At 33.9% G+C, this 10,623-nt stretch overlaps 1 long non-coding RNA gene across 1 annotated transcript; it reads right to left on the reverse strand.

Annotated features, from left to right (window-relative positions):
* Positions 1-1,580: 1,580 nt before the first annotated feature.
* LOC128164263 (uncharacterized) lies at positions 1,581-4,424 on the reverse strand. Its single transcript, XR_008240924.1, has 3 exons — positions 4,358-4,424; positions 2,790-2,868; positions 1,581-1,874 (listed from the first exon to the last, which is right to left on the reverse strand). It is a non-coding gene; the product is annotated as an uncharacterized LOC128164263 (long non-coding RNA).
* Positions 4,425-10,623: the final 6,199 nt, after the last annotated feature.

Raw genomic sequence — 10,623 nt, forward strand, 5'->3', positions numbered from 1 at the left:
TAGCCCCCCCACTTTCAGATATGGGGGGGCAAGAGTATGTCTGTGCCCCCCCACTTAATGTCCAACAAAATCACAGCTATGTTGAAATTATATTAAACCATTATAACAGTTCTCATTTTATGGCAAATTTATTTTATTTTCAGCAACAACTGAGTAAGCATTTCTCTTGAAGTAATAGTAATGTATAGTAATTAAATCTGTCGAGACCTCTTGTGTTCGCATGTTTGGGATAGGGAGTGCGGGTCATAAATTTGACCTAAGTTTAGACGTTTCTGTTTCACTCAGCATCTGTTATCTAACAAAATTACATGAGAGGTACAAGCTGCCCCTTGTGCTGACATCTAAAAGTCATTATTTATTTGCTGTATCTCATTTCTTGTTTAACACATAGGCCGTGAAGTAAGATTTGTCAAACCTCTGGATTTTTTAATTATTTGCTGATTCATTAGTGATTATATGCTTGCAGTCTGACCATCTCTTTCAATCAGTAAGTTTTTATGATTATTTTGTTTTGTGTTATTAGCAAAATGATTAAATTGATATAGAATTAATACATCATAGATGAAACTGTTGTATAAGACCACTCATTCACGCTATTCTGGAGTTAACAAATTGAAATATTAATGTTACTGTAACTAAAACAAAAATCAAGTTAAATCTATTTGAACACCTGGAATTTTATTTCAGAACAATGAATGAACTTCATTTTCAAACCTAAATGTATAAGTTTAATAAATTTGTTTTGCATCTGAAAAGTATTCTTTATGTTTACATATATGTACTTTAGAATATATTCTAGCCATTCCGAATCTCATCAAGATTAGTAATTTCTACAAGATAGCTGCAGTATTGGAGATTCTGATTGTGGTATACCTGTGATGAATGTCAATCAACTTTAAATGCACTATTTGAAGTCCTCTCATTCAACTTAGACAGGGGCTTGATATTACATGTTTTACATCTTAATTTCTTTATATTACACGTTTTACATCTTTCTTGGATTTGAGCCCCCCCACTTTTAAGTTTGTGACTACGCCTCTGAATATACATATATATCATTATTACACACATAAATACAAAATTAAATGATTATTCAGGGGTGAGGTACATAAAAAGCACAATTACATGAAATTACATGTAATTACATGTATTACCACATGTGATTTATGCAGTCAGAATAACATTCAAGGAAAAAATTTAAAAATCAGATGCAGCTAGTCTAAATAAAAGAAATTGCATTATGTTGAAATTCTGCAACACTGACCAGTAAGCCAAAGGGAAGTAACTCTAAAAACTGCTGTCTTGTTCTCTACACTGTTGACATTTTCAAGCATTTGAACTATTAAAACTTCACAAAAAGTCCCTACCAAACTCATAAAATATTATCATGCAAATAAAGTATATTCCATATTCAGTTGACATGAGTCCCAGGTGTCACCCCAAGACTAGAAAGTGGTCCCCATTCTGTTTCATGTGTATAATGATCATGTAAATTAAACATTCCCTTTCCAAACCCTGGGGGGGGGGGGGGGGGGGGGGAGGGGGGGGGACTCATTCTACATTTCAGACTAATCATATTCCCAAACTCTAAACTGTATTCCTTCTAGCCCAAAAACTCTAAATCATTGAACTGGGGATAAAAAAAATGAAACATGGCAACCTACCAGATGCTGACACTGTTGACAGTGGATGTAGTCTCAGGGTGTGTGACGCAAACCTTCTTTTACATCAACCTCATTGCACGAGACCACTTCAGGCTTAAAAAAAGACTTTGGAACTCCTCTGCAAGGATGGCTGAAAAGTATGGGAGGCAGTATTTGATCCGAATCACTCTTTCGATCAAGCTGCGCAATCCATGTACAATAAATGGTCTGCTGAAAAATAACTCAGACGAATTAAATTGCCATTGGCTAGCATCATTTAATCTATTTAAAAAGACTATAGAAACTTCTGAGAAGTCAATGGTAATATGGAGCACACAAAAATAACAGAATATCAGAAAAAAGTCTGAGTTAAACCTAAGTTTGGTCCAGATTCTATATTGAACAGCTGATCAGTCAAGATTTATCTCAAAAATCTTGTACAATAAAAATAAATATACAAGCAAAGAACTGAAATAGTGGAGTGCAACACAGGTGATCAACTATTATTTTATCCAATTTACCATAAAACCCCACATTTTTTTGCTTTTATTCTTGCCTGGTCACCCTTATATTACCCTTCACACTCATTCAGTACCCCCCCCCCCCCTTATTTTGAAAATGACAGCCACTCCCACCCTCAAATTTACATTTGCAGTATTAATTTTACTTCTAGTGTTTTAAAATGTTATATCTGCTCTTTTCATTATGAAATAATTAACCTTTTTCAATTTTAAGCTACAAAACATTTAAAAAATAGGGTCTCTATAGGGAAAAGAGTACCAATTCATTTCCCATAGGGCTCAATGTTAACCTAAACCCACCTGGCTAGTTTGCTATTATACTTACAGACATATCCTTGGTCACATTTGAAAGTTCATTCCAGGCACTAACACAAAATCAATAGAAATACATAGGGTCCCGTGGCGTTTATAGGTCAAAATTGAGCTTATTTACAACTTACAGCGATCCGCAGCAAATAAATCCAAGTCCCAAAATTGACACCCACCCCCTATTTCAACCCCTCATAATTATTTCTTCACTTTTTGCAGTACTTCTTCAATCATTCATTCATTTTAAACAGTGATAAATTTACTTTGAAATAATCATTATTTCAGCAATTAATTCAGCCAATCACCTTAGCCATACCTTTTTCTGCGCGGCTCAATCTTGTATTAACACTTCTCTGATGTCAACATCCGGTGCATTGGTACTCTCATTCCTATAGCTGAGCCATGAGTTACAACACCAGAAATAGGAAACGAAACATAATTACGACACATTAATGTAGAACTAGATATTCCGGAATTATATTAAAACAAAGTGGAACTAAATATTCCGGAATTATATGACAAAAAAAATTCCGTAAGCCATAAAAATAAATAAATTAATAAACAGTAGACAACAGAAGAGAAGAAAAGGTAATATTGGCTCAGATTATTTTTGTGACTTAATTGAATGGTTGTGTCTATCAGAAATAACAAACTAAACTAATTGCTTTTATATTAAAAAATCCATAAAAAGGGGGAAATTATTGCTGGTGTTTTTTGTTTATGTTTCAAATATTAATTAGACATCAAAATGTTGTGTTTGAGTTTTGTGTAACATGCAGTATGTTTGTTAAGTACAGTATATTTTACAGTGGATATGGTCACTTAAGGATAAACCTGAACACACTACGAGGTCTCACTTTTTGATCAACCAGAGCCGGGGAGTTTCTTTAATGCACTAATCCCAGCATCCTTAATGTGTCTAAATCTCCACGGTCCTATCTTTGAACCGTACCATGTAATGTTGATATGTTCAATGTTGATGAGCAATTTTTAATGATGAAGTATTAAAAATTGTAGGTTTAAAATATAAGTTTTAAATTTAATCATTTTAAAATTAAACACATATACACACATACATAGGACTACATGTCAACAGCAATTTGAGCATTCTGTTAAAGGTCTAATTTGCATGAATGGGTAAAATGACAAACACTTTAACTATTATTTGAAAGTTTCACATGCACATTCTAAACAAACATACCATGTCCATGTATAGATTCCTCATTTAGAGAAATCAGATGAAGTGATGTCACATGCAATTCAATTATATTATTTGTATATTATAAGATTTCAGACAGTGTTATGTTCTGAGTGATATAAAAAGCTAGTAATGATAATTAATGTGCATGAACATTTTATATCAATTGGATGAATATAATGTGTAAAAAAAAAAATATATATATATTTAAACTGTCAGATAAGAATTTTCAACACAGAAGAAACATGTTATTGATCAGCTGTTTATGAACCGGTCAACTAATTTTCAGAAAATCAAATCAGCTGTATATAATCCTTTAGCCTGTACTGTACTGATTTTCAGGAAACCAGATCAGCTGTTTTCACAGTCTCACTTTGTTTACATACAAACAACTGCATGTAGTCAGACTGAGTGTAGTGTAAAGCTATAGTGTTGTCTGTATTAATGCGAACTGATCGTGTCGATTGAACTTTCTCAAGAAAATGAGTAACAATTTAACAGACCGACAATAAACTTCTACATGTACATTGTACAGTATAAATGTAAACAATGCAGTCTCTTCTCATGTTTTGAACGAAACAAAACAATGAGTTGATCAGAAATTCATCCACTGTATAAAAACACAGTAAAATAGTTACTTGGTTATCAGGTCTATTACAAATACACTGTATATCTATTCTACATACCTGATAAATCATCAAAAGATCGTTACCATCGGGAACACCAGCTACAAGAGTTTACATCTGGCGAGCGCTTTCGGGACGCAGATTCACAACCATACGACAGATGTGATAGAGAAATTCTTCGTATATTCTCGTTGTTGTAAATTTATATATACACATATGTGTAATTCGTTGTTATAGGTTTTCCCATGAAGTATTATTCAACCGTATATTTACCAAAACTACTGTTTTCGGTGTATTTTCCATATATGGAAATACAGATGCGGGGCATGTATTATGACGTCATATTTCATTCTGCACTGCGCAACACTCTCCCTCTTGATGACGTTTTGTAGAACAGCAGCATGTGTAGAGAAGATGCATCGTTATTTTGTTTATTGGGATTCTTACCATTCCTCTACACTGTTCTAGCTTACGGTAAGAATATCTGTTGTTTAACAATAGTTTAACGGGTTTTTAGTGCGGAGTTAGTGAATTCATTAATGAGAAAAAAATGTTGTATCATGGTCTTCCAAATAGTTGATCACACTATACTGTGTATCCTGAAGACATTTAATTTATAACTTTATTATGTACAAGAACAATACGACTTTTTGTTTGAAAGGAATGCTTGATGCAAGAGATCTACAAAGTTCAAGTGGGGAACTGTTAAAATCAATAATAAAATCTCTTTTGTAGTCTGTCCCAAGTCAGTGCTTCCGTCAATTTTTGATGATTTTTAATAAAAATACACATACCTGTGAAAGAAATACAATTGAAATCGATGAAAGGGAATATATCCAAGATATCTTCATTGAACAATTATCCCTTTTCACTCATAAAATTTCACAGGAACGAAAACAATTTTCTTAGGGAGATTCATAATGGGAAATGTTCACATATTTTCTCCATTCGGAATACATCGCGCAATTTTTTAACGTTATCATCCGGGCTTATTAACCATTTATAGACCATTTTTAAATAAGTTTTCTCGTTATGTCACAAATGAAATAATTTTATTACTATGCCCTGAAAAATGCTGAATCACACCGGAAACAGCTATATTGTTTTTTCATCTAAATTCAGATGAACTCAATAGTTTAATTGATGAATTAACAGGAAACAGGTGACAGGAAAGCCCTGGAGTGTTTTGTCGCCTTCTGCCTTTGGCATCGGGCTACATAACACTCCAGGGCTTTCCTGTCACCTCGGGGCAAATATTCTGGTATGTCGCCCTCGAAGTCATATAATATAATATATTATGTATAATGTGCCACAGGGCCGATTTGGGCCGATCTGGTTTCTACGTTCACCGCCACGGGCCGATTTGGGCCGATTGTTAGAAAACACGTGTCTGAATTGAATAAACATTTGGTTTTATTCTTTATTGTAAAGCTTACAGATGCATATATTTACTTTTTCTTTTTAGATATATTAATGAAGAATTTTACTAAAAAACCAAAACGTCAAAACATTGCTAAAATGACATCATAATTCACGCTATTACGTCACAAAGCGCCACGTAGATCATGTTAAAGCCGGGTTAAATGATGCAGAAATAGTATGTAAGTCACAATCGTAGCTGTATCTAATATGTTTTACGGTGCTACCGTTCTGGCGAGCGCAGCAAGAATTACACATACTGTAATCATTGCATCATTGTCAACTTATAGTTTTATTTAGGTATCAACGAACGGTACCCTCAACGAACGTCAAAGAATTTCTGAGAGAGTATTGCTCTACAATAAGTATGCCAAAGGTACTAATTTTAATGGTTATGATACATACAGCGCAACCCCCTACCCAGAGAGAGAGAGAGAGAGAGAGAGAGAGAGAGAGAGAGAGAGAGAGAGAGAGAAAGAGAGAGAGAGAGAGAGAGAGAGAGAGAGAGCGGTACGTGTTTGTAGGTGTGTAATTTCCCACTTTTAAATTTAATGGTCTGACTATATGCAATATCTACATAATTTTTTTTACCTGTTTATTTTTTAATTTTATTCCTTTTTATTTAGTTCAAAATGTCCTATTGTTTATTTCCTCCCTACTCATATACTTACCTGCCTAACGTTACTGTACATGCATGCACAATTATTTAGTTTAAAAATGGATCGATATGACAGTAAAGTATGACTCTTGCTAGTATATATATATAAAATCTCTATATAAAAAAAAGATTAAAAACAAATCATATGTCAGTGAGGCAGGTATCGCAGGCTAAACTGAAATAGCCAGTACACTCATTACAGATGTTTGATCCACCTCTAAATTTATCGCGGGAAATATAGCGCGAGTGCACTGTGACGTCATCAATGACTTTGTTCGTCTTTGTTTACGTTTGTCGACTCAATACGAAGGTATGGAAGTATGTAACAAATCTTTTGAATCTCGCCAAAGCATATACGGTACTCAAAACGTGTCTTCAAACTTTAAGTCACCGTAAATTACGAGTTAAAAGTTGGCCATTTTTGACATATAGCACCACGAGTGAAAACATTAGAGAGCATTATGGGACGTTAGACAAAAAATTTTGTTTGGGATGAACTGTAGGTTTCGCTCGTTCTTTTTCCCGCGCACACTGGTTCTTAGAGCTCGCTTCGCTAGCCGGCGCTGCGCGCCGGCGAGCTGCGCTCGCTATAAAGAAGATATAAGAGAACATCAACAAAAATATTGATGTAGATTCTTAATTAAACTCGGGGAATTAATTTCCGCGTAAAACAGCAAGAGACATGCATATCGCGAATTTAAAAATCTCATTTTCATTTTTTTGACAACTACATTAAGCTACGATAAAAATTTGGCATTCGCGATTTTTAGACGGAGGCTCTCTGAGCCTCCTCTATTGCTACCGGTCAGCTCACATGTGACGTCGATAGTGGATTTGACGGACACCACCTAGCGGCAAAAATTGCAATATTCGTTTGGGATTCACATTTCAATATTATTATTGAAATAAACATCTTATTTGCATTTACAACAAAAAGAACTATACATATTGCGATCAATAAACATAATTTCTCTCGAAAATTTTAGTTTACATGTCAAATTCCAAGTAAGTATGAATATGCATCAGTTTAAGAATAGCAATGGTGTGTAATCGTTTAGTGGCTATTTGTACTTTTTATACAGCTTCCTGTCCGTGACGTCAAATAATGAGGATTCCTCAAGAACCATCTTGTGTTGACCGAAATATTGAATAATTATGAGATTCAATGGATAAACACGGCGTGGTTCTTAGTCTGTATCGTATATTACTTGCGCACTATCAATTAATCTCCTGCGGAGATATATCTTTCTAAGTATTATAAAAGCTACACTCCCGCCCCCGGCATCGATCCAATAAAATGATTATTCAACAAGTTGAACCACTGCTATGCGATCTTGAGTATTCCCCCAATTAAGTACAGACAACCGTGATCGTAGCATGGCACATTTTAGTTTAGCTTTACTTGGCATGCATACTAAACCTACTATAAGGATAGTGAAACAAATAAATTAAACATCCAGATTACACCCTTTAACGCAACGCCACCCCCCCCCCCCCCTACACACACACATTCAGTGTGTGCATAGGTATAGTACCCAGGCCACATGCTGTGAGTTTGATTAATCCTGCATTGTCTGGCCAGCGCTGTCCATTTCAAAGTAAGTTGGGAAGTCAGTGTGTTTTTGCAAGCTGATACGAGAATTTCGCTTGAAAAAAGTGTAAAAACATTTTACAGAATGTACATATTTTCTTTTAAAAGTGAAGTACGGGGTATTACAAGACCTACCGCGATATTTTATTTTAAATTTAGCTTTAAAAAGATATTACAGCGAATTCTCTTCATCTTGGATATTTCCCTTTTTTAACAATAGTTAGATAAAAGAATAAAGTCGTGCATATACTGAAAGATCTTTTTTACAGCAAAAAAGCTCGCAATTGCGTGTTAAATATTTTTCCGAAATTCTAAATTTATATCTCTTAAATTTTGTTTACCCCACAAGTAAAATCTGTATAAATTCGTAATATTTTCATCCCTTGCAGAAAGTCACGATGAAATGTTTACAGTTGATGCGCTAAGCTGTTGATCAAAAGGCTGAGCTAGCAATATTTTCTTTTTGGTCCGCCTGAAATGATTAAATTAACGCTTAGAAATATATATATCTGATCACTCTCTGCAATCGTATCGTTCATTCTGCAAAAGAAAAAGAACAACAGCTATGCGAGATTGAGATCATGCAAGTATTACCTACATGTTACATTAGGTGGTTAAGCATGAACGATTTTTTTTCATATATATAAAAAAAAATTCACTGTTCAGATGTTTTTATTGATTATTTATCATAAATTTTAGTATATATTGTGAATTATTAGGTTAAGTACTAACTAACAAAATATTTTTTGTTAGTAATTTGTTTTTGCATATTCCATAAAAGACCATGAATATATTAGCAAAGTAGTTTCTGTCCTGTAGTATTTAGAATTGCAAACTCTTAATTAATACCCTAAACCTTATATACCATAAAATTTGAAGAAGAAAAAACCATTATTATTTTTGGGAGTTGATTTTTATCAACTCTTCTATGCAGTTACTCTGGCAAACCGGAAGTGAAACTGTGTTTGGACCTAACCACAGATCATCGCCGCTGACAAGACCTTGTTCTCGAAAATAATCGATAAATTCGATGTAATGCATTCTGAAGCATTAAATATTATTATAGTTAAATATTGCTTGGATCCATATAATTTTCATGAAATATTTACATTACTAATACATAGTTTGATGGAATTTATTCTATCTTAAAATATTACGCAACATGATTCATATTATGTTTTCCTAGAATTCTTAAAATTGTCGGAAAAGCCCGAAAATTCATTTTATGAAATTATGCGTTATTTGATTACGGATAAGAAACTACTTGGCATGCGAAATTACATATTGTTAATTTTAAGATAAATATCAATCGATGAAATCAACTCCCGTCGGTACTTCAATACTTCGAATTATTAGATTAATCTCCTCCGCAATGATGCCTCCGTCTCTCAGTACTTTGAGTACTTTGATTTATTATCGCAATTTGGTGAAAAACGACTGAATCGCGGAATTAAGTACTCGTGTAAAATATTCTACAGTATGCATCATTCTCTGGAGTAAGAATAGTTCAAATGTTAACAACGGTCGATCGTAATGGTCAATAGTCCACGTATTGAATAAAGTGTAAAAAAAAAAAAAAGAAGAAGATATTTTTGGTTACCTATTCAAATAAAGAAAAATTAAAAAGAATACCAATAAATGCGTGAATATTTAAAGCTGCGTGGTCCGACCTTTTTTTTGGCTATTAATGGGGTATCAAAAATTGTCCATAACAACTACCTGTATATTAGAAAGTTATGGACTATCGCCTATTTAAACCGACAGAATATGTCTCCTTTCAAAGTTATAAATATCCAAAGTTTCAACCCCAAATTCATCATGGGAATGTTTAGAAAACCGTTTGGTTTCGTCCCCGAATGATTGTGTTTATTTAACCCACATGGTTATGCATCGATTGTATACACAATTTTTCAGAAATACTAGTGAACAAAATGTTCATGCACAAGTTTATATTTTTGATTTGCCAAAACATTTTGACCTTACGATGACAAAGTCGTAATACAGTCGTACCCGCTTCGAGCTCGACGTCTGCAGCGATCAAATAATGTGATACTTTTTTATGTGGTTTGTTTTGTAAACAAATTTGTACAACATTTTGACCGGGAAAACTACTGCAATGTCTACTTAGCATGACCATCGTTTAAAAGCGAACACACAACCTATTATGAAATCGGACCAAGCAGCTTTAAAATATTTCATGATAAGCTTATCATTTTCTTAAAGAAATCATTTTTAAAGTCATTTAAGGGTATTCTGAAACCCCCCTTTCAACCGGACACCAGCTCTCGCCCCCCAGAAAATTCAACTTATTAAACTAGATAGTAAAATCTCGGAACCCCCCCCCCCCCCACCCGATACACCCACCATGGAAAACAAAATTATCCCTCGGACACCCCCTGAAATTTTTTTCTTGATCTGCGCATGTATGCGGTTTCCAAACATACACTCTTTCAATTTTCTTCGCGTAATAAAACAATACATAATTACATGTAACGAGAAATGAACATTTAACAGCGTTTGCATCACACAAGTTCCCTTCATCGAGGATAGCGAATACATCAATTAAATCATGAATTAGTTATTTGAAATATGTTTTTTTTTTCAAAACTCTGTATATAAAAAAATCTTATTATACATTGCTGGTAATGACTGTTTGAT

Source organism: Crassostrea angulata, chromosome 9, assembly GCF_025612915.1.
Source record: "Crassostrea angulata isolate pt1a10 chromosome 9, ASM2561291v2, whole genome shotgun sequence".
NCBI classification, from domain to species: Eukaryota; Metazoa; Mollusca; class Bivalvia; order Ostreida; family Ostreidae; genus Magallana; species Magallana angulata.